Source organism: Panthera pardus, unplaced genomic scaffold (genome assembly GCF_024362965.1).
Source record: "Panthera pardus isolate Hobbes unplaced genomic scaffold, ASM2436296v1 HiC_scaffold_6, whole genome shotgun sequence".
Lineage (NCBI taxonomy): Eukaryota > Metazoa > Chordata > Mammalia > Carnivora > Felidae > Panthera > Panthera pardus.
Genome location: NW_026526991.1, coordinates 26140916 through 26166342, shown reverse-complemented (window position 1 = coordinate 26166342; position 25427 = coordinate 26140916). Strand labels below are relative to the sequence as shown.

Here is a 25427-nt window from a genome sequence, read left to right as displayed (position 1 = left end):
TTTATTTTTTTAATGTTTATTTATTTTGAGAGAGCAAGCAGGGGAGGGGCAGAGAGAGGGAGACACAGAAACCAAAGCAGGTTCCAGGCTCTGAGCTGTCAGCACAAAGCCCGACACAGGCTCAAACCCACAAACCACAAGACCATTACCTGAGCCGAAGTCAGACGCTTGACCAACTAAGCCACCAGGTGCACCAAGAATTCCATTTAAAAGAAGGCAAGCAGGGAGATAAGATGGAACATAAATAAGCAGGAAAACAGAAACAGTTACACAATAGACTTAGACACATATCATTAATTACTCTAAAGTAGATAGATTAATGCTTCAAATAAGAAACGTAAAAAAAATCACCCAACTATATATCTTTTTATATGACTTTTTAAAACATAAGGACATGAAGACTGAAAAAAAACCCAAAAATATAATTAAGCATTAATCTAAAGATAGATGACAGAATTACATTAATATCAGATAAAGTAGAATTTAAGGTCAAAAAATAATAACAATCAACAGAAACAGTACAGTAGATGAAGTAAGACATTTGTAATGATAAAAGATTAAATACATCAGAAAGGTATGACAATTTTATACACAAATAAAGTAGAAGGGGTCAGAACTACAGGGTAAATAGATAGATTCAGAATCACAGGGGTATAATTTAACCACTATTCTTGGTAACCAGTAAAAAAGCACAAAAAAGTAATCAGTAAGAATATAGACAACTTAATCAATATAATTAACCCACCTGACCTAACATATATAGAATACTATTCCCAGAACTATAGAATACACATTCCTTATAAACGTACATGTCACATTTATAAATACTGACTACATGCTGGGTATTTTTTAAAAATCTAAAAAAAAATTTTAAAAACAAAATTATACAGACTATTTTTCTGGCCACAGTGCAATTAAACTAAAACTCAACAGAAAAAAGTAACTGAAAAGCTATATATGCCTAGAAAGAATACATTTCTAAACAACATGAATTAAAGAGAAGGTCACAACAGAAATCAGAAAATATCTAGAAGTAAATGAAAACTGATAAGACATCTTAAAACTTTTGTAATAAAGAGTTCTGCTTCTGGGATGATGGAGCAGATGTATATTTCCCTATATAATCCCACTAATACAAATAAATGTCCTGAACGGTATACATATATAAAACAACTCTCAAAAATGGAGACCAGCAGCCAAACCGGCTAAAAACCTCAGAATATCGAAATTGACACACAGGTGGGTTCCCAGGGATTCCTTTTCATATATGATCTCCAACCTGGAGCTAAACAAGGTGGCAATGGTTTCAGACTTGGGGAAGGGGCAAAAAAAAAAAAAAAAAAAAAGGCCTTAACAAAAGCCTGCTCTCTTAGCCAAAGAAAGAAGAAAGGGGAAACCTAGCAAGACAAAAATGTTTTAGACAATAAAATCTACTCCAGGAAAATACTACAGAAAAAACTATGACTCCACCACCAACCGTGCCAGCAAAGGCCAGATTGTTAGGAGGTACTCTAATATCCTGCCAGCTTGCATGGTATATAAGAAGGTCAACAAGGAAATTGGGACTTTTATCCCTGCTGAGTGGTAATAAAGTCCCATGCTTCTGTAATGTCAGTGGAGACTACGCAGGAAACCTGAACTTTCCACCCTACCAACAGTAAGGAAGAGCACCTACCTCACACTGTTGAAGAGCCAGCAGGTAAGCGCTAGTCGAGAGTTAGGTCTGGCACTACCACTCAGTGGTAACAAGGCTACTCTTTCTAGGGTGACAGTGGGGACCACCTGAGGAGCCAGAACTCCATGGCACCCAGCAATAATGATGATCGCCCACAGCTCAGGTGACAACAGAAGCCAACAGGGGAACCTAGATTTCTACCCCTTATCTGGCAATAATGGGGCATTTCCCCCCTTTCCTGTGCCAGAGAAGTGTCAGGAAAAGCCAGAAATAGTAAACAGTCTCATAACATAATACCCTACATGTCCAGGTTTCAAAAGAAAATCACTAGTCACACCAAGAATGAGAAAGGTCTCAAACTGAAAGTAAAAGGACAAGTGATGGATGCCAACACTAAGAGAAAAAATATGTTCAAGTTATCTGGCAAAGATTTTAAATAAGCCATGCTAAAAATATTTCAATGAATAATTACAAACAAGCCTGAAATAAATTTAGAAAAAAAGACACAGCAAAGAAATACAAGTCTCAGCAAAGAATAGAAGATATAAAGAAGAAGCAAGTGAAATTATAGAACTAAAAAATACAATGACCAAAATAAAAATCTAAGGATGAGGTCAAAGGCAGAAATAGAAAAGAGGGGTGCCTGGGTGGCTCAGTCAGTTAAGCATCCAACTTCAGCTCAGGTCGTAATACACAGTTTGTGAGTTTAAGCCCCATGTCCGGTTCTGTGCTGACGGCTCAGAGCCCGGAGCCCTGCTTTGGATTCTGTGTCTCCCTCTCTCTCTCTGCCCCTCCCCTGCTAATGCTCTGTCTCTCTCTCTCAAAAATAAATATTTAAATTTGTTTTGATTAAAAAAAAGAAATAGAGAAGAAAAAGAATGAATTAGAAGACAAAGCAACAGAAATTACTTAACCTGAATAGAAAATAGATGTAAAAAGTAAATAACAGATGTTCAGGAACTTATGGGACTGAAATAAAACATCCACCATTTGTGTCATTGGAGTATGATTCCATTTATAGTAATATCCAAAATAGGTAAATCGAGAGAGATAGAAAACATATTCATGGCTGCCAGGGACTGAGGGGAGGGAGAAAAAGTGACTGTTCAATGGATACGGAGTTATCTTAGAAGGTGATAAAATGTTTGGGAACCAGATGGAGGTGATAGATGTACAACACAATGAATGGACAAAATACCACCGAATTCTACACTTTAAAACATTCAATTTTATGTTATATGAATTTTGGCACAACATAAAAAAAGAAACCGCAAGCTAGGAACTGAATGGCACATCAATTTAAAAAAAGATGTATACAAAAATAATACACCAAACACTCTACTTGATTCTAAAATCTTTGTGCCGTCCTTTTTTTCTTATTACTTTTAAAGTTTATTTATTTTTGAGAGGGAGACAGAGGATCCGAAGCGGGCTCTGCACTATCAACACAAAGCCCAATGTGGGGCTTGAACTCACTAACCATGAGATCATGACCTGAGCCATAAGTCAGACGCTTAACCAACTGAGCCACTGAGGCACCCCTGTACCTTCTTTTGGAAATGCGATCAAGACCAGGATGTCCATCATCATCAATTTTATTCAACAATGAAAATAACCAACAAAAAATGTGGAACAAGACAAAGATATAAAAGGTTAAAAAACTGGGAAGGAAAAATAAAACTTTCTTTACATACAGATTGTTCTAATTGTGTATGTAGAAAATCCAAAAGAATTTATAGAGAAATCATCAGAAGAACTTGGTGAAGACTGCTAGGTGGGTGAATATAAAAATTAACTGCACTCTACATGTCAGCAATATTTTTAAAGACATTTTAAAAGCACCAAAGAATATCAAATACCTAGGCAAAAAGATGTGCAAACCATTACACAGATACCCATTAGAGAAACTAAAAAAGACCTATATACATAGAACTATGTACCATATACTGGAAAACAACATTCTAAAGATATAAATTCTCCCCAGATACATGGATGTAATACCAATCAATATCCTAATAAGTAGGGGTGCATGCATGTGTGTTACGTGTGTGTGTGTGTGTGTGTGTGTGTGTAAAATTTAGCATACTGATTCAGAAATTTACATGGAAATACAAAAGGCCAGAAATCTTGTAAAGAACAGCAGAAACTATTTTAAAACACAAGGTAGGAGGACTGGATATCAAGACGTTACAAATCTAGTTATTAAGACACATCGACCCATGTAAGACATTTAAGAACAAAGGTGGTTTTGCTAATCAGTGAGGAAACAGAAGTCTGCAATAAAAAGGTGCTGAGACAACCAGATCACCTTATGGACCTGGGCCCAACTTTGCATTATGCACTAAAATTAACTGTAGTTGTACTGAAGCTCTAAATGTGAAAAAGCAAAAAAAAAAAAAAAAAAAAAAAAAAAAAACCCAAAAAAAACAAAGTTACTGGAATATAGGAGAGTGCTTTCAATAACCCATGGCAGGAAAAAAAAAAAAAAAAAATACTAAAAAAGCTAAAAAGCAATTTCCTGAAAAAATAAGATTGAGCAACTTTTCTCTGTTGATGAGCCATTTGGATGTCCTCTTTTGTGAAAAGTTTATTTGAACCTTTTACCCAATTATTTCTCTTGAATTATCTTTTTACATAGTAACGTGTAGGATTTCTTTTTAAAATTAAAATCACAATGAGAAAACCAAAACGACTGACCATAACAAGTCTAAAGAGGAGGAGAAGCAACAAGTTGTGGTGTAAACTGGTATATCCATGTTAGAAAAAAATGAGCACTACTCAAGTTAAAGAAGTATACATACTATGACCCAAGAATACTTCTACTTGAAACATACCCCGCCAAAATGTGAGTACAAGTACACCAAGAGATTTCTGTTGTAAAGTTACTGCTTGTAACAATACTATTCCCAGATGAAACCTAGAAAACAAACCAAATGTCCATTAACAGCTGAAGACACATATTGTGACATAATGAAACTAGCACTTTACAACAACGAAAATAACCTACAGAAACACTCTACACAGGTGAACTTCAAAAATACTGTGCAAAAGACAGACAAAAAAAGCACACTATTCAAAACATAAAGTTCAGAAAAAATTAAAAATAGGCAAAACTGTAGTATTTAGAAGATACATGCTTAGGTGTGTTTAGGTTATAAAACTATAAAAAGAAGTGATTAACGTAGAAGTCAGGACAGTGTTACCAGAGAAAAGGCCATCAGTGTTCTACATTTTGATCTTTGTTGTGGTTAAATTGGGGGTTTGCTTTGTAAATCACTCAAAGGATAGTTTTTGTGCACTTTTCTGCTTTTATAATTCACAATTTTTTAAAACATTCAGAATTTCAAATTCTAAAATTCAAAGTTTTAAACGTTCAAAGATCTGGCTCATATCTCAGGCTTTGTCTCTTCCTTCACTCTGAGGGAGATGGCAGTGTTCACCTCTAGCGCCTGACCCAGTGGGAACGCCACGTGTACCTCCCTGTATGTGGCCCAGCAGTCTTTCCCTCTGGCTCCCTTCCAATTTCCTCTCCCATCCTGTCCTAATAGAAGTGCTAACATTCCTTTACAGTAGTCAGAGTAGCCTTCTAAAGTTCCCTTGTAGGTAGGGGCTCCAGTCACCTGCTGCTGAGACTAATGAAGATGTGGTTGGCTCTTTAAAAAAAAAAAGAAAATCTGACTCAATATCATCAAGGATCCTGGTCTTTTTCATTGAAACTGCGTACAGAAAATCTCATTGAAGGGGGAGATCCCACACACCACTACTCATTGCTGTTTACAACCCCAACAGAAAGAAGCTTATTTTGCTACCACTACTCCAACAGGTGGAAACAAGATTTACTCCTTGCCCATCAACAAACCAATGAGAACTACCACAACTCACCCAATGAAAAGCTACCAATGCCCCAAACTCTCACTCCTCTCCTTTCTTTCCAAACTACCCCTCCCAAGTCCCTCCTTTTCTATATAAAAGAATGCTCCTTTCCTTTGTTCTCTGGACTTGCTTACAGTCTGCCATAGTTTGTATGTCCCAAAGTGCATTTCCTCTGCTATCCTGAATAAACTCATTTTGCTAGTAAAAGTGGCTATTTTATGTTTAAAGTTGACACCATACTTCTGCCAACATAACCTGTTGGCTTAATTCTCTTCATGGTTGTGAAGCTACCACATTTCCAGACATCACATGGATACACAATAACATTCACAAAACAGACAATCTCAACCAATTCTCTTTTGTTTAGCCTTTTTGTTTTTAAAGTAAAATTTACACATAATAAAATGCATAAGTATACAATTCCATGAGCTCACAAAGGAAGAATCCCAGAGTATTCTATTGTTTAAATATACTTTGTTGGGGCACCTGGGTGACTCAGTAAAGCATCCAACTTCGGCTCAGGTCATGATCTCACAGTTCATAAGCTGAAGACCCGTGTCGGGCTCTGTGCTGACAGCTCAGGGCCTGAAGCCTGCTTCGGATTCTGTGACTCCCTCTCTGTCTCTCAAAAATAAAGATTAAAAAAAATTTTGTTAATAAAAAAAGAATGACTAAAATAAAAAACATAAGACACAACGAGTGTCGGTGAGGATGTGGTGAAAAAGGAATCCTCATGTACTGTTGACGGGAATGCAAACTGGTGCAGCCACTATGGAAAACAGTATGGAGGCTCGTCAAAACGTTAAAAATAGAAATACCATATGATCTATAATTGCACTTCTGGGCATTTACCCAAAGAATATGAAAACACTAAAAGGATATATGCACCCTATGCTTATTGAAGCATTATTTACAATAGCTAAATTTTGGAGGCAGCCCAGTGTCCATCGACAGATGAACAGATAAGATGTGGTCTGTATGTACATATATATGTATATATATGTACATATATAATGGATTATATAATTGTATACATATAATGGAATATTATTCAGCCATAAGAAAGAATGAAATCTTGCCATTTGCAACAACATGGATGGATTTAGAGGGTATAAGCTAAGTAAAATAAGTCAGTGAAAGACAAATACCATATAATTTCTCTCATAAGTGGAATTTAAGAAACAAAGGAAGTGAACAAACAAAACAAAAGGCAAACCAAAAAACAGACTCTTAAATACAGAGAACAAGCAGATGGTTAGCAGAGGGGAGGATGAGGGGGGAATGGGTAAAATAGGTGAAAGGCATTAAGAGTACACTTCTTGTGATGAACACTGGATAATACATAAAATTAATGACTCACCACATTTTATACCTGAAACTAATATAACACTCTATGTTACCTACATTGGAATTTTTAAAAAGTAAAAAGAAACTGGTGAAATTTTTTTTTTAATGTTTATTTTGAGGGAGAGAAAAACAGATAATAAGCAGGGGAGGGGCAAAAGAGAGGAGATACAGAATCCAAAGCAGGCTCCAGGCTCCAGGCTGTCAGCACAGAGTCTGATGCAGGGCTCTAGATCACGAATCACGAGATCACGACCTGAGGTGAAGTCGGAAGCTTAACTGAGCCACCCAGGCGCACCTGAAATTTTTTAAAGAGACAAAATCTTTTTAAATTTTTTTGAAGTTTTTATTTAAATTCCATTTAGTTAACATACACTGTAATATTAGTTTCAGGTGTACGATACAGTGATTCAATACTTCCACACACCACTGGTGCTCATCACAAACAGTGCACTTAGGTCTTTAATCTATTTTGAATTTATTTTTGTGTATGGCATAAGAAAGTGGTCCAGTTTCGGGGCACCTGGGTGGCTCAGTCGGTTGAGCGTCCGACTTCAGCTCAGGTCATGATCTCGCGGTTTGTGAGTTCGAGCCCCGCGTCAGGCTCTGTGCTGACGGCTCGGAGCCTGGAGCCTGCTTCGGATTCTGTGTCTCCCTCTCTCTGCCCTTCCCCTGCTCATGCTCTGTCTCAAAAATAAATAAAACATTAAAAAATTTTTTAAAAAAAGGGGTCCAGTTTCATTCCTTTGCATATAGTTCTCCATTTTTCCCAGCACCACTTGTTGATGAGACCATCTTTTTTCCATTGCATGTTCTTTCCTCCTTTGCCAAAGATTAATTGATCACATAATTGTGGGTTCATTTCTGGGTTTTCTATTCTGTTCCATTGATCTATATATCTATTTTTATGCCAGTACCATACTGTTTTAATCACTAAAACCTTGTAACATAACTTGAAGCCCAGAACTGTGATGCCTTCAGTTTTTTTTGTTTGTTTGTTTTTTTAAGAGGTTGCTTTGGCTATTCAGGCTCTTTCGTGGTTCCATACAAATTTTAGGATTGTTTGTTCTGGCTCTGTGAAAAGTGCTGTTGATATTTTCGTAGGGATTGGATTAAATGTGTAGATTGCTTTGAGTAGTATAGACATTTTGACAGTTGTTCTTCCAATCCATGAGCATGGATTGTCTTTCCATTTCTTTGTGTCATCTTCAATTTCTTTCATCAGTGTCTTATAGTTTTCATAGTGTAAGTTTTCACCTCTTTGGTTAGGTTTATTCCTAATTATCTCATGGTTTTGGGCGCAATTATAAATGGGATAGATTCCTTAATTTCTCTTTCTGCTGTTCCATTACTGATGTATAGAAATGCAACAGATTTCTGTACATTGATTTCGTATCCTGTGACTTTACTGAATTCATTTATCAGTTCTGGCAGTTTTTTGGTGGAGTCTTTCAGCTATTCTCTATAGAATATCATGTCATCTGCAAATAGGAAAGTTTTACTACTTTCTTACCGATTTGGATGCCTTTTGTCTTTTTCTGTTGTCCCACTGCTGTGACTAGAACTTCCAGTACGACGTTGAATAAAAGTGGTGAGAGTAGACATCCTTAAGGTGAACAAAATTTTCCAGAGTTTGAGTATACACGCCAATTCCAATCCTGGCAGTGCCAAAGTGAAAGTGGTCGGGAGCACACCACCACCAAGAGCAAGTGGAGTGGTTTCTATACAGAAGATATGGAAGCGAAGGAAGGAAATCATGTGATGGATATGGCTTAAAGATTGCCTTATTCAGGATAGCCTAGCTGGCTGGCCGTGACTGGTTGTTCGTAAGTTTCATTTCCTCACATTGAAGAGCGTGGATTCTGGCTTATGTTAGCTAAGGGCATTAGAGCCACCTCAGTCTAACAGCCTCCTCATTTAATTACTTTCGAACAGTCTTTTTAATTTTAGCAATTCTAGGAGTTGTAAAGTGATGGCTCATTGTGGTTTTAATTTGCATTTCCCTAAAGCTCTTCTCTCCCACCCACCCCCTGTATTTAATGGCCAAAGATCTTCTTCATCCAGGATAAGATCTGTGCTTTAAAAATGTTCACAACAAAAAACGTTTACTTTGCAACTGGTAAAACGAGACAGTGATTTGTGTATTAGAAACAAATACAAATCTACAATTTATCTCACGTACTGACTACTGGTAGCTCCCTGAACATACACTGCTGTTTTCTACCTCCATGTCTTTGCAAATACTAATTGCCTTATCCAGAAGGCCTCTTCTATCCCTCTGTACTCTGGTCTAGTGAATTTCTCATCAGCCTTCAAAACCCTGTTCAGAAATGTATTACTTCCTCTATTAAGTACTTCCTGACTTTCTCAAATATAATTAGGTAACTATTCTGTCTATCTTGTAAATGTACATGTATGTATATATAACACATGCAGTGTAACTGCTTCCAGGCAAGAAACATGTCTTACTCATCTTTACAATAACCCACACACAGGCACATCATTACCTCAAAAATATCAAATGATTATATTCACCATTCTAATGCTGCCTTGCTCTTGATTCACTTTCACATCCATTTTCAGTAACTGAGGCTTCCAGACTGTATTGGGCTTAATGCTGCCCCAAAGGAAGATAAGTCACTTCTTAATCTCTGTAACCTACGAATATTACCTATATAGTGAAAGATGGGATTAAATTAAGGATTTTTAAAGGAGGAGTTTATCCTGGATTATATGGGTGGGCCCTAAATGCAATCACATGTATCCTTGTAAGAGTGAGGCAGAGGACACTTTGAGACTACAAAGAAGGAGGGAGTGTGACCAAAAGGGCAGAGATGTCACCCCAGCCAAGGCATGCCTGGAGCCACAAGAAGCTAGAAGGAAAGGATTCTTCCCTAGAGCCTCTGGAGACAGTGCTGTCCTGGATTTCAGTCTTCTGGTCTCCAAGCTGTGAATGAATAAATTTTTGTTGTTTTAAGCCACCCAGTATGTGGTAATTTGTTACAACAGCTACAGGCTAATTAATATACTGGCTTTCTCTTCAGTCTATTATTCATAACAAATTTTACCCAAACACAAAATTTCTATCACAATTTTAAATTCATACCATAATCAAGTTTTTCTGATTTCAATACACATTTCAATTACTTACAGAATATATCCATGTTATATATAAATGAATAATGTTATATATAAAAGAAACAATTCTTATTACACAAAGTTTGCCAAATAAAATCACAACACAAATTTTTTAAACATTTAAAAAAATTTTTAACGTTTATTCAGTTTTCAGAGACAGAGCACGAGCAGGGGAGAGGCGGAGAGAGAGGGAGACACAGAATCTCAATCTGTCAGAACAGAGCCCAACGGCAGACTTACACTCACGAACTGTGAGATCATGACCTGGGTCAAAGTTGGCTGCTTAAACAATTGAGCCACACAAGTGCCCCCACAATGCAAATTTTTTAAGCACATGGTTCAAACCAAACTTTTTTTTAAATGTTTATTTTTGAGAGACAGAGAGACAGAACACAAGTGGGGGAGAGGTAGAGAGAGGGGGAGACACAGAATCCAAAGCAGGTTCCAGGCTCTGAGCTGTCAGCACAGAGCCCAACGTGAGGCTCGAACTCACCAACTGTGAAATCATGACCTGAGCCCAAGTTGGGACGCTTAACCAACTGAGCCACCCAGGCACCCCCAAACCAAACTTTTAAAAAAGAAAGGTTTAACAGATTACTTTTGATCAGTCTATTAATCAGGGAGCACTTATTAGATGAACTAGTCTCTGTGAAAGGCAGTTTTTTAAAAACTCAGCACAACTCTTCTCAAAATACCTCATCTTCCTCTCCTTACAACTCTGACTATCATAGAGCCATACCTTCCTACCACTTCTTTTGACTAGTCCCAGCTCTACAGACATACCTATGACATTCTTTTGCACAGGAGCTGTATTTCTTAAGCAGTGTACAATGTCTGCTCAAAAGGATGGAAATTCCAAATATTCCAAAAGCACAGCTGCTAATGCTCATGGAAATCTTCCAAACACATTCCCTTAAAAAGCACATGCTATGCCTTTGAACATTTCAAAACAATGCTTTAAATACTACATGCCCCTAGAGTGAATGCTGTTTTGTAAAAACATTAAAAGTCTAAGGAGAACTACATGAGGCATTACTTCTCTTATAACAAAACATTAGAAATTAAGGTCTTTAAAACCCAGAGAGACTACCACACTAGTCACCCAAATAGACTCTGGATGGCCATCCCAGGGTGTCTTGTATACAAAAAATGTCACAACTTGACACCCTGCCAAAACCTGAAGTGCAGCTGGGAAGAGACCCTTCAAAACCCTGGTAAGGTGCCAGGCCCCTTAATTGTGATTTAGAATGAAACAGGAGGGCAAGGAAAGAGGAAGGGAAGAAGATATGTATTAGAGTGGTTAGCAATCAACCACCAAGCACTCTGAATTTAAATGTTATTCTATTCTTATAATTGCACTGTCTGCTTCCACACAGCTTAATTCACACAAAAGAATTCTACAAAATAGGATTTAGTAACCAGTCAACCTCAAATACTTAGAAATAAGTTACAAAAGTCTCTGAAAAGTTGTGATCTGAAAACCAAAGATGACTGTTGCCTAAACCATACTTCAAATTCATTTTAATGTTTCTTAGTGTAGGCTCTCTTGCATATAACACGGGACTTGCCAAAAGATTTATGAGCACTTAATACCTTTGTGTGAGCTGTAGAGGCTTCTTTGCTCATAGCCCCATATACTGAAATAGATAAAGCACCTCGTAGCTTGTAACACAAAATGAAGGCTATCTACTGATCTGACAATATATCCTGGAAATTATTTTTTAAGTAAATCTGAATTATTTCCATGAGATTTATGCCTTAGTCTGAAAAGTTAAATAAAGGAAAAAAGTTGATTAAGAGTTCAACATTTTTGCTCAGGTTAACATAAACATTCTCTTTTTCATCTTTGAGGATCTACCAAAAAGAAAGTATAAAATTTCTCAGAGCCAGAAAAGGTAAATAAATAAAAGTCATCCTCAAGACAGAGGTTAATTTTAAAACCATATCTTTATTCATTCATCAGTTGATGGGCATTTAGGCTCTTTCCATAATTTGGCTATTGTTGATGGTACTGCTATAAACTCGGCAATGAAAAAGAATGAAATCTTGCCATTTGCAACAATGTGGATGGAACTGGAGGGTATTTTGCTAAGTGAAATAAATCAGTCAGAGAAAGACAGGTATCACATGTTCTCATTCATATGTGGAATTTGAGAAACTTAACGGAAGACCATGGAGGAAGGGAAGGAAAAAAAGTAGCTACAGAGAGGGAGGTAAACCATGAGAGACTCTTAAATACAGAGAACAAACAGGGTTAAATGGGGTGGACAGGTGGGGGGAGTGGGGAAAATGGGTGATGGGCATTGAGGAGGGCACCTGTCGGGATGAGCACCTGGTATTGTATGTAAGTGATGCATTACAGGAATCTACTCCCAAGGCCAAGAGCACACTATATACACTGCATGTTAGCTAATTTGACAATAAATTATATAATAAATAAATAAATAAATCCCTATCTTACCAAAAACAGGGGGTGGGGGCAATTAATACAACCAGCATTTACTGTGTGGCTACCACACCACATTTACTGAGTGGTCCACTTACACAAAGAGAACTCTGAGGGGGATACAGAAATATGCAGACCATCAGGTCAAGCCAACTTCTTAGCAGGGAAGAGCCTGCCTGTATTAAAAGTATTACAGACACTTTCTAAGTGTCTATTATGTGCTAACACTGTTGGGTACAGGGATACAGTAATAAATAAATAAAAATCCTTGCCCTCAAGGAGTTCGAGTTAGTCCTTGAAACCTACATGTTAACCAACACTTGCTGACTGAACAAGGATAAGAGAAAATTTATTATTTACCAAATCCTTTTTGTACTTAAATTTTTTTGCCATGTGCATATATTACCAATTCCAAGTAATACATGAATTCAGAAAGTTTTAAAAGTATAAAGCAATGTAATATATTTATAGGCAGTATGTGTACAAAGGGAAGACAGGCCTACTTCCACTAGAGAGGCTGTCCAGGAAGATTTCACAAAGGGGGTGATCCTGAGATAAAACCAAACACGCAGAGAAGAAACATCAAGTATGAAGGCATGGAGATGGAAAACAACTTTGTGGGTAGGGGATAGTGAGGTGGGGAGCAGATGAGCCTAGAGAGGTGGGCCAGGGCCTTGAAGGAAATGTGCAGGAGACTGGAGTTTATCCTGGGATCTAGAAGAGCCAATGCAAAGTTTTAAGCTTGTTGGCAGATGAGGGACAGTCCAGGATAGTTTCAGATTTGTACTTTAGAAAAATAACTAGGTTATCCAAGGTGTGTAAAATAAACTAGGTGGGCAGGGAGATAGTGGGAATCCTAGAGAAAATAAGATCAAAAGGCTGGGAAAGTAATGATAAAGATCTGAACTAAAACAGTGGTAGCAAGTAGTCAACAGGGAATGATCTTGAAAATAAACTTGGAGTTAGAAGTAACAGAAATTAGTAGTTAGATATTGACACTCATCTCCCTCAAAAAAAAAAAATAATAAAAATAAAAGCTATTTTAATGTTATTAGTTAAAAGGCCAACCAGAAAATCAGGGAAGAAAAAAAAAAAAAATGGAATCCAGTGAAAGTAGAAGAAAGGTTGCTTCAAAGATTACAAGTACTCATCCTCCATGTAAAAAATGAATCAAGCACAGGAACCTTTGCAAAAGCATCTTAGTAAATGCAAATACCATCATAGTACAACACTCAAAATATCTACCTTTCTTCCATAGAGAGTTCATCAGCAGAGGGGTAAACACTAACGCTTGCTCTGTCAGGAACAAAGACATAAAATAAGTATTTTGTTCTTTAAATGTCCACCTCCTGTAACTCCTCATTCTTTCCCTCAAACAATCATCTCTATAGCAACATAACTCTTAAGAAATTCGTGGGTGGAAAGCATATGTTTTTTGCAAAAATATGAGAACTCAAGAACACGACTACTCTATTTTTCCCTTTAATATAAGAGATTCACAACACACCCTAAAAGATAACTGCAAAATATGGAACAAAAAAAGACTTAAAAATGTGAGGAAATGTAAAAATCGGTATTGCACATGCTTATATGGAAATTCTTTTTATATGTTACAATGACACCTTGTGGTAAGGCTTTTTAAATTATATAACTTACCTTGGAAAATATTTTTACACCAGAAATATAATAAAACTGTTTTAGAATATAGGAAAAGACCAAGATCATATGCTGAGGTAGAATAAACAGATACAATGATCCAATTGGAGAAATAAGGTAATAGAGGCTCTTCAAATATTAAAAATGGAACTACTGTATGATCCACCAATTCCATTCTGGGTATTTATCTTAAGAAAATGAAAACACTAACTTGAAAAGATATATGCATCCCCACATTTGCTGCAGCATTATTTACAATAACCAAGACACAGGAACAATCTACATGTCCATCAATGGATGAATAGAAAATTGAGCAACAGACACACATACACAATGGAATATTATTCAGCCATTAAAAAAAAAAAGAATGAAATCTTGCCATTTGTGATAACAAGGAGAGACCTCGAGGGCATTATGCTAAGTGAAATAAGTCAGAGATAAACAAGTGAATAAGTGAAATAAGTCTCCTCCTCCCCCCAACATGCACAAACACTCCAAACTATTAGACTGGTGGTTGCCAGAGGCAGGAGATGAAGAGTGAGAAAAATGGGTGACCTGGTTTTGTTGTTTAAATAAATTGAATTTTTAAGAAAGAAAAAAGGGGCACCTGGCTGGCTCAGTCAGTGGAGAATGTGACTCTTGATTTCAGGGTTGTGAGTTCAAGCCCACATGGGTTATAGAGATTACTTAAAAAATAAAATAAAATCCTAGAGAGGGAGAGAGGCAAACCACATGAGACTCTTAAATACAGAGAACAAACGGAGGGTGGATGGGGTGGGGGAGAGGGAAAAATGGGTGATGGGCACTGAGGAGGGCACTTGTTGGGATGAACACTGGGCATTGTATGTAAGCCAATTTGACAATAAATTATATTCATAAAAAAATTAAAATTAAAAAAATAAAATCCTTAAAAAGAAAAGAAAATGGAGGACAAAAAAAAATCAAGCTTTAAAAAACATCATGATATACAGGCTAAAGCAACTATAAACTATAAGGTATTATACTATTCCCTTCAATTAAACTAAAATTATTAGTGTTTCTTATATGATGCAAAAATAAACTGCTTTTGAAATCTGGGGCAAAATTTGTAAGAATGGCAGTCCCTTTACATGAGAATATTGACACATGGTTTATGAAGTATGAAAATAATTTTATCATTACTCCTTTCTTTTCAATATTACATTAAAATTTTCAATCTTGATTAATCCAATAATTAACAGAATTTACAATCATCTTTCAAGAGCTTATTTACTAAACCATGCCAAACACCGTAAACATACAGAAAGGTTAATAACACAGTTTGCAAACAACCACCTTTATAAATCTCTGAAATATTCTTCTCCCTTAGCATCTACAGTACCATGATCATCTCCTAGCTCTTTGACTTCTGTCTCTTCTTTGTTCCTGTTCTCCCAGTCACCATGAGAAATCTCTGATCCACTGCTGCCTCTCTCTAAATTAAGTCAAGTTGCTTCTCTCACACTTCATTTTTTACACCTATTTGAATGACATTCAAATTTACACCCACATTCCGAACACAGCTCATAACTCCCACTCTACTCACATGTCCCATCCACAATGGAAGCTGAACATAAGAATTAAACTCATTAACTTCAAATTTCCATCTGCCTCCTTTAAAAAAAAAAAAAGTTACCACTATCATCTCTGAATTTCTTAGTACACAACTCATTCCTCAACTTCCATTAGTAATAAATTATTAATCTTGCTGATTCTTCTTCATCTGTCTCTTGATTTGAATCATTCTTCTTCTAGAACCATCACCCTTGAGGGCAAAACCTCAAATATTTTACCCTTGGCTTATTTTAAGAGAAATCTCCTAAACATGTGCCAGATTTTGGTCTTTCCTCACCCTTACATCGCCTACAAATATCCACCAGGACAATCTTTCTCATATACTGTGTTCATCACTGTAACTACTATTATAATCCTTCCTATTTACTGGATGGATCAAATCTAAGCTTCTCAGCCAAACTCACAGTCCTACATTAGCCAACTGTCTATATAAACGCAAACATTTCATTTTGCTGCTTCACAACACTCCTTTGCTAGAGCCAATTAAGTTTGCTTTACAGTCCCTCAGACACATTATTTATTCTTGCCTTCACAACTGTGTTCATATAGTTATGCCAAATTAAAATGCCTCCTTAAATCTCTTCAATTAATCCACAAATCAAGGTCAGAGTTAAACCTAAAACCTTACAGTCTAAACATACTTTGAGTTTATAGTTACTCTGAAAGTAAACATAAACAGGGGTGCCTGGGTGGCTCAGTCAGTTAAGCATCCAACTTTGGCTCAGGTCATGATCTCATGGTTTGTGAGTTCAAGCCCCGCATCAGGCTCTGTGCTGACAGCTCAGAGCCTGGAGCCTGCTTCAAATTCTGTGTCTCCCTCTCTCTCTCTTCCCCTCCCTGCTCACCGTTTCTCTCTCAAAAATAAACATTTAAAAAATAATAATAATAGCAAACATAAACATAAAGCTCTTTCTGCTTCACTGGTTTCTGCCTTCCTTGTGCTTACCTCAGAATATTTATTCTGTATTCTATCACATCTGCACTTTTCCCCTCTAATGCTTTATAATTATGTAAACTGCCTTTCTAAAGAAATTAAGTTTCTCAAAGAAAAAACAATAATCGTCTACTCATAATCAGAGAAATACAAATCAAAGCCACACTGAGATACCACCTCACACCAGTCAGACTGGCTAAAATGAACAAATCATGGAAACCACAGATGCTGGCAAGGATATGGAGAAATGGAAACCCTCTCGCACTGTTAGTGAGAATGCAAACTGGTATAGCCACTCTGGAAAAGTGTGAAGGTTCCTCAAAAAGTTAAAAATAGAACTACCCTATGACCCGGCAATAACACTACTAGAAATTTACCCAAGGGATACAGGACTGCTGATGCATCGGGGCACATGTACCCTAATGTTTATAGCAGTGCTTTCAACAATAGCCAAATTATGGAAAGAGGCCAAAATGTTCATCAACTGATGAATGGATAAAGATGTGGTTTATATATACAATGGAATACTACTTGGCAATGAGAAAGAATGAAATCATGCCATTTGCAGCAACGTGGATGGAACTGGAGGTATTATGCTGAGTGAAACAAGTCAGAGAAGTACAGATATTATATGTTTTCACTCATATGTGGATCTTGAGAAACTTAACAGAAGACCATGGGGGAAGGGAAGGGGGAAAAAATAGGTACAAACAGAGAGGGAGGGAGGCAAACCACAAGAGACTCTTAAATACAGAGAACTGAGGGTGGATGGGAGGGTGGGGGAGAGGGGAATATGGGTGATGGGCATTGTGGAGGGCACTTGTTGGGATGAGCACTGGGTGTTGTTTGTAAACCAACATGACAATAAATTATATTCATTAAAATTTTTTTTAAATAATAAAAAAGAAAAAAACAATAATCCTCTACCTTTTGGGTCCTTTTCATAACTCCCAATTGCAATAAACTTAATGACAAAAGTGAACCACAAATTTTCTGTGATATGAATCCTACTTTCCCACAGGCTTACAATGTAATTTCAAAGATGAAAAAGGATGTCACCAAGAACACTGTTTGCTAATCAATTATGCATGCCTTAAACAGTTATCCATCAAGATATTTCTGCCTGAAAAAAAAAATCTGGGGACAGTCTGGTAACCAAAAGCCTTAAAAAGTGAACATAACCTTTGACCTAGCAATTCCACATAGTAGGAATTAATTCTAAGAAACTAATCAGAGATGTGTACCAACATTTGTGTTCAAGGACTGCTTTCATTTATCATTCAGTAAACACTTATTGAGTACATACCAAGGGCCAAGTAGAAGTGGAAGATAAAATTAGGTCCCTGCCTTCATGGTGTTTACATCACAGTGCTGTTTATTATGGAAAACAGGCTATTTTCTAAAAAGTGTGATTAATAGAAAGTTATACCATATTCATGGATCAGATAATAATCCCATTGTTAAGATATTGCTAAGATGTTAATTTCTCCCACATTCAATGCAATGCCATTTAAAAGCCCAGCAGACTTTATAGATATTAACAAGCTAATTCTAAAATTTATATGGAAACAAAAAGACATGGAATAGCCAAAACAACTTTGGGAAAAAAAAATGTTGGAGAACCTGCACTACCTAACTTCATAACTTACTAAATCCAACAAAAATCAAAATTGTGTGGCATTAGTGTCAACACAGACACATAAATCCATTAAAAAGAGAGTAAAGTTCAGAAACAGATTCAAACAAATATGGCCAATTGACTGACAAAAATGTAAAGTCAGTTCAATCGATAGGATAGTCTTTCCAATAAGTGGTCCCGGGACATATGCAAAAAATGAATTTTAAGTTGTACCTCACACCATACACAAAAGTTGACTCATAATGTATATATAAACACAAAACATAAAACTATAAAACTCTTAAAGAAAATGTAGAAGAAAAGTTTAGTCATGGGTTAGGTAAAAGATTTCTTTAAATTGGTTAATTATTATTAAAATTAACAAGTTAATTTTAAACCAAAAGAACTTCTGTATTTAAAAGACACCATAATGGGGGCTCCTGAGTGGCTCAGATGGTTAAGCACTCGACCTTGGCTTAGGTCATGTCTCCCAGCTAGTTGGTTGGAGCCCTGCATCAGGCTCCATGCTGACAGCTCAGAGCCTAGAACCTGCTTTGGATTCTGTGACTCCCTCTCTCTCTGTCCCTCCCCCGCTCATGCTGTCTCTCTCTCTCTCTCTCTCAAAAATAAATTAACATTAAAAAAAAATTAAAAGACACCATAACGGAAATGAAAACAAGACTGGAGGAATAATTTATACATATATGTATCAAAACATATTATATATATATAATACATATAAACATATATCTATCATATTGATAAAGGACTTGCATCCAAAATACATAAAGAATTCTGAAAACTAAATCATAAAAAAAAAAAACTCAATTTAACAACATAAAACTGGCTGAAAGATTTGAGCAGACACCATGCCAAGAAGACACACAAATGGTTAAATAAACACTTGAAAAGATGTTAAATATCATTAGTTATTAATGGCATGCAAATTAAGAACACAACATAGGGGCATCTGGGTGGCTCAGTCAGTTAAGCATCGGACTCTTGATTTCAGCTCAGGCCACAATCTCACAGTTTGTGAGTTTAAGCCCAACATCAGGCTCCCCACTAGCAGAGAAGCTCTGCACTGCCCCTCCCCTGCTGGAGCTCTATCTCTTTCTCTCTCAAATAAATAAATAAATAAATAAACGTTAAAAAAATGTTTTTTTTTAAAAGAACACAATGTAATACTACTATACACCTATTAAAATGGTTAAAACTTAAAAGGCTAATATTACAAAGTACTGTCTATGAATGTAGAAGAACTGAAAGTTTCATAAACTGGTGGAAATATAGGAAAATCATTTGAGGAAATCATTTAATTTTTAAGAAACTGACAAACATTACCATATAATCTAGCCATTTTATTTTTAAGTATTCACCCAGGAGAAATGAGAGCATGTCTATACAAAGACTTCTACACAAATGTTTATAGCAGCTTTTTTTGTGAGACTCAAACACAGGTCCATTAAGAGGTAAATGGATAAACAAATTGTGATATATCCATACAATTGAATACAATATTCAATAAATATGAGTTATTTACCATGAATGAATCTCAAAATAATTATGCTGAGTGAAAAAAAATCTAGACAAAAAAGAGTGCATTTTATATTATTTCATTTATATAATTCCAGGAAATGCAAACGAATCATAATGCCAGAAAGCATAACAGTGGTTGCCTGGAAATAGGAAAGAGTGAGCAGTTGGAGGGGGTAGGAGCAAAAGGGAAGGATCATAAGAAAATTTCTGGGGATAATAGATATATTTAATTCTTGACTGTGATGATAGTTTCACAGGTATATATACATATACATATATATATATATCTCAAAACTTTAATTTTAAAAATGTACAATTTGTTATTTATCAATTATATTTAAAAAAGCTGTTTTTAAAAATAAACATTGTGAACCATAAGGAAAAAAACTTTCCTAAAAGTAAATTCTAGGCCAAAATGTCAGTTAAATTTTTCTTTAAAAAAAAAGAGAAAAAGTTATGAAAGAATACTTAACATCAGGAGATGTTTGTTACATAAGTAGAAAACACAGACCACAAAATACTCTGGTATACAATCCTTATTTTGTAAAAAGCCTATTTACATAACTATATATGCATAAAAAACAGAGAAGATAAACAGTAAAATATTAAGTAAGACCTATGGGTGATAGGTGTGATTTTATTATGTCTGTGCATTTCCTGCACATTTCTTATTTTACAACATAAAATATATTTATAACCAGATGGAAAATGTCAACTGAAAAAAAGAAGGACACCTCAAAGTCTACTTGATGACCAAAGGAGGAGGAAAAAAGTCTCCCCTTTGCACATCAGAAAAAGTGACCAAATATAAAAGAAAATGAGGCTTGAAGTTAAAGCCTCCACTTCAAGAAATAACCCAGAATTACTGAAATTCCATGCCTTTCCACGTAAGTTTATGCAACACTCAAAAATGTATTCAGAGACAACTGCTTGTTGTCAGCCCCAAATCCATACTCTACAGAACTACCAAATCTAAAACAGCAGTATTCAAACAGTTCTAGTAAATACCTTCAAACTAAATCTTATAGAACTCCAATATTTAGAACATACTAGGTCTTTTACTTGTGTCTATTAAATATAAAAATTTTAATTCAGAAGATTTTATACTGAAGACATATGAGATCTTTATTTCCGTACCAGTTAATATGCTGGAGGTCTCTAATATTTTTAAATCCAGTTTACAGCACATTTGGATATATTTATCTTTTACTGTACCTTTTAAAATAGTTGAAGATGTAGTTAAAAAACATTCAAATCAAATCTTGGCAGAATCCTGAAGTGCTTCCCACTCAACAGTTTTGCAAAATTGGTCAATAACGGTTAATTCAAGCTTATTAATATAGTATATAAAACCTTTCACAATCTGGACCCTCTTTACCCTTCCATGCTCACAACTCCCTGATTTGCACTTATACCCTAACAAAACTAAATCGCTTATAGTTCATTGAACACACCATACATTTGCTCACCTCACATGGATCCCTCTGTGGAATGCAATCTCCTAATCTCACCTTTCATTCATTTTTATATTCAACTCAGTCACTACTTCCTTCTGAAAGGCTTTCCTAGATGCTTCCCTTTTTCTTTTCCTCTAATCCATTGAGTTAACTGTCATTGTGGGTCCTCCATAATGCCATGTATTTATCCATATCAATTTATTCACTTCACTATATTATAATCAGCTATTTGTATTCCAATCGCCTGCACTAGACAAAAACCTCCCTGAGATCAGAGATTATGTCGGAGTCATCTTAATACCCCCAAAACCTTGCATAATAGCTGGAACATGGCAGGTAATCAATGAACACTTGTTGAATGAATAGTAAGCAGTTTTTCCACTTATCAAAAGGACAGGAAAAGCAAGAAACTGCATAGGTCTTGGGGTTCCAAAACCCCAAATGCTTTATAATTTGGTGCTAAAGGAAAATCACGGAATTTAAGTCAACGAGTACATTTAGAGGACAAATAAATGCCTACTATTGTGCAAAGGATTATGAGTGATATTAAAGAAGTATGGATCAAGTTTTACCCTAAGAGTTCCACACAGAAGCAAAAAACCATATGAGGAGATGAGCAGGCTGATAAATCCTCTTCACAAAACAGCCAAATAACCATTTTAGTGATTTGGAATTCAATCAAAAGCATTCATCAAACTGAAAAGTGTTTATTCATGAAAACAACTAAACTCTGGATAAGAAGAACATGAGTTTACAGCATTCTTACCTTTGGCTACTCCCATCTCCTCCCACCTCTGTCACTTACAGGAGTTTAACAAGCTATGAGGCAGAAGGTTCACCACCACTACTGGAGCTTAATCTGTTGATCTGCTACACTGTCAGTTGAAGTGGAGACTTCTGTGGTAAGTTAACAGTGAGGGCCAGTGGCACCTGGAGCCTGAGGCTGCAGGACTCTATGCGGCAAGCAACAAACTGGCATACTAGCTGAGGATTTTACAGGAGTTCTGGAAGTTTAGACAGCCTTGGAGGGGCTTGATAAACTATTTACGAATGCAGGTTAAAATAAAACTGTGGACTACAGACTGAAGGAGGTCCATGCCACTCACACATCCTTGGCCGGCAGAGCTATCTATCCTCATGCACATGGCAAGAGAGGCTGGTGCAAAGTAAAAGCCAGGGAAAACTTAAAAATGACCTGTGTCTGAATGTACTCCCTCATAATCCTATAAATCATCAGCAGTACTAGCCATATTAGTATCAGGCACAGCTGTATTAGTTCAAACTGAACACAACTTTTGACCAATCCTTGGCTGAACACTAATGTATGCAGACACAGAAAGTGAGGTTTAAAAAAAAAAAAAAAAATCAGTAAAACCAGCAGATGTCATAACAACCTAATATAGGGGAAACAGACTTTACAAATTTAGACCAGGCAAGTTACTAAACAAACAGAAAAAAAAATCAGCCTCCAAAAGAAAAGCCAAAATATAGAGTTGCTTCAAAACATTATCTAAAATGCCCAGTATTCAACAAAAAATTAGAATACAAGAAAAAAAAAAACTGTGACCCTTTCTCAAGAAGAAAAACATCAAACAGAAGATGTCTCTGGGTGTCTCCTAATACTGGATTTGGCAAACAAAAACCTCAAATGAGCTATAATAAATATGTTCAGAGAACTAAAAGGAAAGCATCTTTAAAAAACTCAATGAAAGTATGATGGCAATGACTCAGATGGCTGAAAATAGAGACAAAAATTGCTTTTAAAAATGGAAATTCTCGTGTTGAAAAGTAGAATTATTGAAATAAACTCATTGGAGGGGCTCAACATCAGACTTGAGATGACAGAAGACGGAAGAAATGAACCTGAAGATCAACAAAGAAGTACCCACTCTGAAGAACAGAAAGAAAAAATAAAGAGAAATGAACAGAATGTCAGATTCTGCACAACAATGTAAAGCATAACATATATATAATAAGAGTTCCAGAAGAGGAAAGAGCAACAGTTGGGGGGGGCGGGGGGGGGGGGGTGGAGTTAAGAAATAATGGCTACAAATTTCCAAATTTGAAGAAAAACATTAATTTATCTATCCAAGAACCAACACAAATAGATCAGCACCAAGACACACCACAGTCAAAATGCTGACAGAGCACACAAAAAAAAAAAAAAAAAAAAAAAAAAAAACCCTAAAAGGAGCAAGAGAAAAATGACTCATCATGTACAAGGGAACAATGGTATGATTAACAGCTGGCATCCCATCAGAAATGATGAGGCCAGGAAAAGAAACCATGGAATTTAAAGAAACAAAAAAGCTCTCAACTAAGAATTCTGTATTCAGCAAAACCATCCTTCAAAAACGACACTGAAATCAGTGAAATCAAGATAAAGTCTTAAGAGAATCTATTGCTGTCCAACATGCCTTAGGAGAAATACTAAAGGAAGACCTCCATGCTGAAAAGAAGTTACTCCAGAAAGTAACAAATCCACAGGAAAAAAAATAAAGCGTGCAGAAAATATAATTATATAGGTAAATACAAAAGATTCTAGACATGTAATTGTTCTCACTACTTTTCTTTACTTCCCTTAAAAAAATAAGATTATATAAAGCAGTAATTAAGGTAGTATTTGGCTGGGTTTATAATATGCATAACTGTAGTATGTATGACAATAATAGAACAAAGAGGGAAAAGAGATATATCGAAGTTTCCATAATTTACCAGAATTAATTTAGTATCATTCTGAAGGAGACTATAAGTTAAAATGTATTATTATTACCCCTAGAGCAACCAATATGTAAATAACATATTGAAAGAAATGAACAAAATAATTAAAACGGTTCACTAAAAATTAACACAAAGTCAGTAAAGGAGGAAAAGAGAAGAAACAGAAGACACACAAAAAATAACAAAATAGCAGACATAAATCCAACAAAATCAACAATTATATTAAATGTGAATGGACTAAATACCCCCATTCAAAAGGCAGAGAATATAAGACTGAATGTAAATAAAAACAAAAACAAAAAACAAGACCCAAATGTATGCTGTCTTTAAGAGATATATCTTAGATTCAAAGACATAAAAATGTTAAAATTAAAGGATATAAAAATAATATACTAATAAAACTAGAGTAGCTATAGAACTAAAATGACAAAATATAATTTAAAACAAGTAATACTATTGAAGACAAAGAAGACTATTTCTTAATGACAAAAGTCACTGCGTCAGAAAAACATAATAATTATATACATCTAACAATAAAACCCCGAAATACATGGAAGCAAAAAAGGAAAATTAAAAAGAGAAATAGAGAATACAACAAAAATAGTTGTACAGTATAATCATACAACAAGATAGAAAATCTGCAAGGATATTGAGGACTTGACAAACACTATCAATGAATTTGATATAACTGACAGAACACTCCACCTCTAAACTGCAGAATACATATTCCTTTCAAACACACATAAAACATTCCAATAAACCATATGCTGGGCCACAAAACAAGTCTCAGTGAATTTAAAAATACTGAAATCATGAAAAGTACATTATTTGACCACAAGAGAATCAGAGATCCACAACAGAGAGAAATCTGGGAATACTCTGAAAATATTGGTAAATTCAACAACAAATTTCTAAATAACCCATGAGTCAAATAAATCACAAGGAAAATTTAAACATATTTGAATTGAATGAAAACAAAAACAGCATATCAAAATGTATGGAATGTAGTTAAAGCAGTGCTCAGAGGGAAATGTATAGCTTTAAACATCCATCAGAAAAGAAAACAGGTCACAAATCAATAATCTGAGCTTCCACCTTAGGTAATAAGGCAGGGGCGGGAGGGGGGTGGGGAAGTACACTAAGCCTAAAGCAAGCAGAACAAAGGGAGGAAAATGTTAGAGTAGAAATCAATGAAGCAGAAAATAAATAAATAATTAAATAAAAAGCTGGTTCTTTAAAAAAAAAAAAAAATTAATGTTTATTTATTTGAGAGAGAGAGAGAGAGAGAGAAAGAGACAGAATCTGAAGCAGGCACCAGGATCTGAGCTGTCAGCACAGAGCCCAAAGCAGAGCTTGAACCCACAAACTGCGAGACCATGACCTGAGCCAAAGTCAGTTGCTTAAACAACCGAGCCACCAGGTGCCCCAAAAGC

The 25427-nt window shown here is 35.8% G+C and overlaps 1 protein-coding gene across 5 annotated transcripts in view; it reads right to left on the bottom strand.

Moving 5' to 3' along the window:
• CEP83 (centrosomal protein 83) overlaps positions 1–25427 on the bottom strand; it is a 120080-nt gene that overhangs the window by 91591 nt on the left and 3062 nt on the right. Inside the window, exons 2-3 of one of the 5 annotated variants that reach the window (XM_019446437.2) lie at positions 9428–9563; positions 4510–4592 (exon numbers count right to left, since the gene is read on the bottom strand). The exons of 3 other annotated variants lie outside the window; for them this stretch is intronic. The gene's annotated coding sequence lies outside the window, so the exon portion shown is untranslated. The remainder of the gene's footprint in view (positions 1–4509; positions 4593–9427; positions 9564–25427) is intronic. One more of the 5 variants, XM_053895437.1, reaches the window with a different exon arrangement.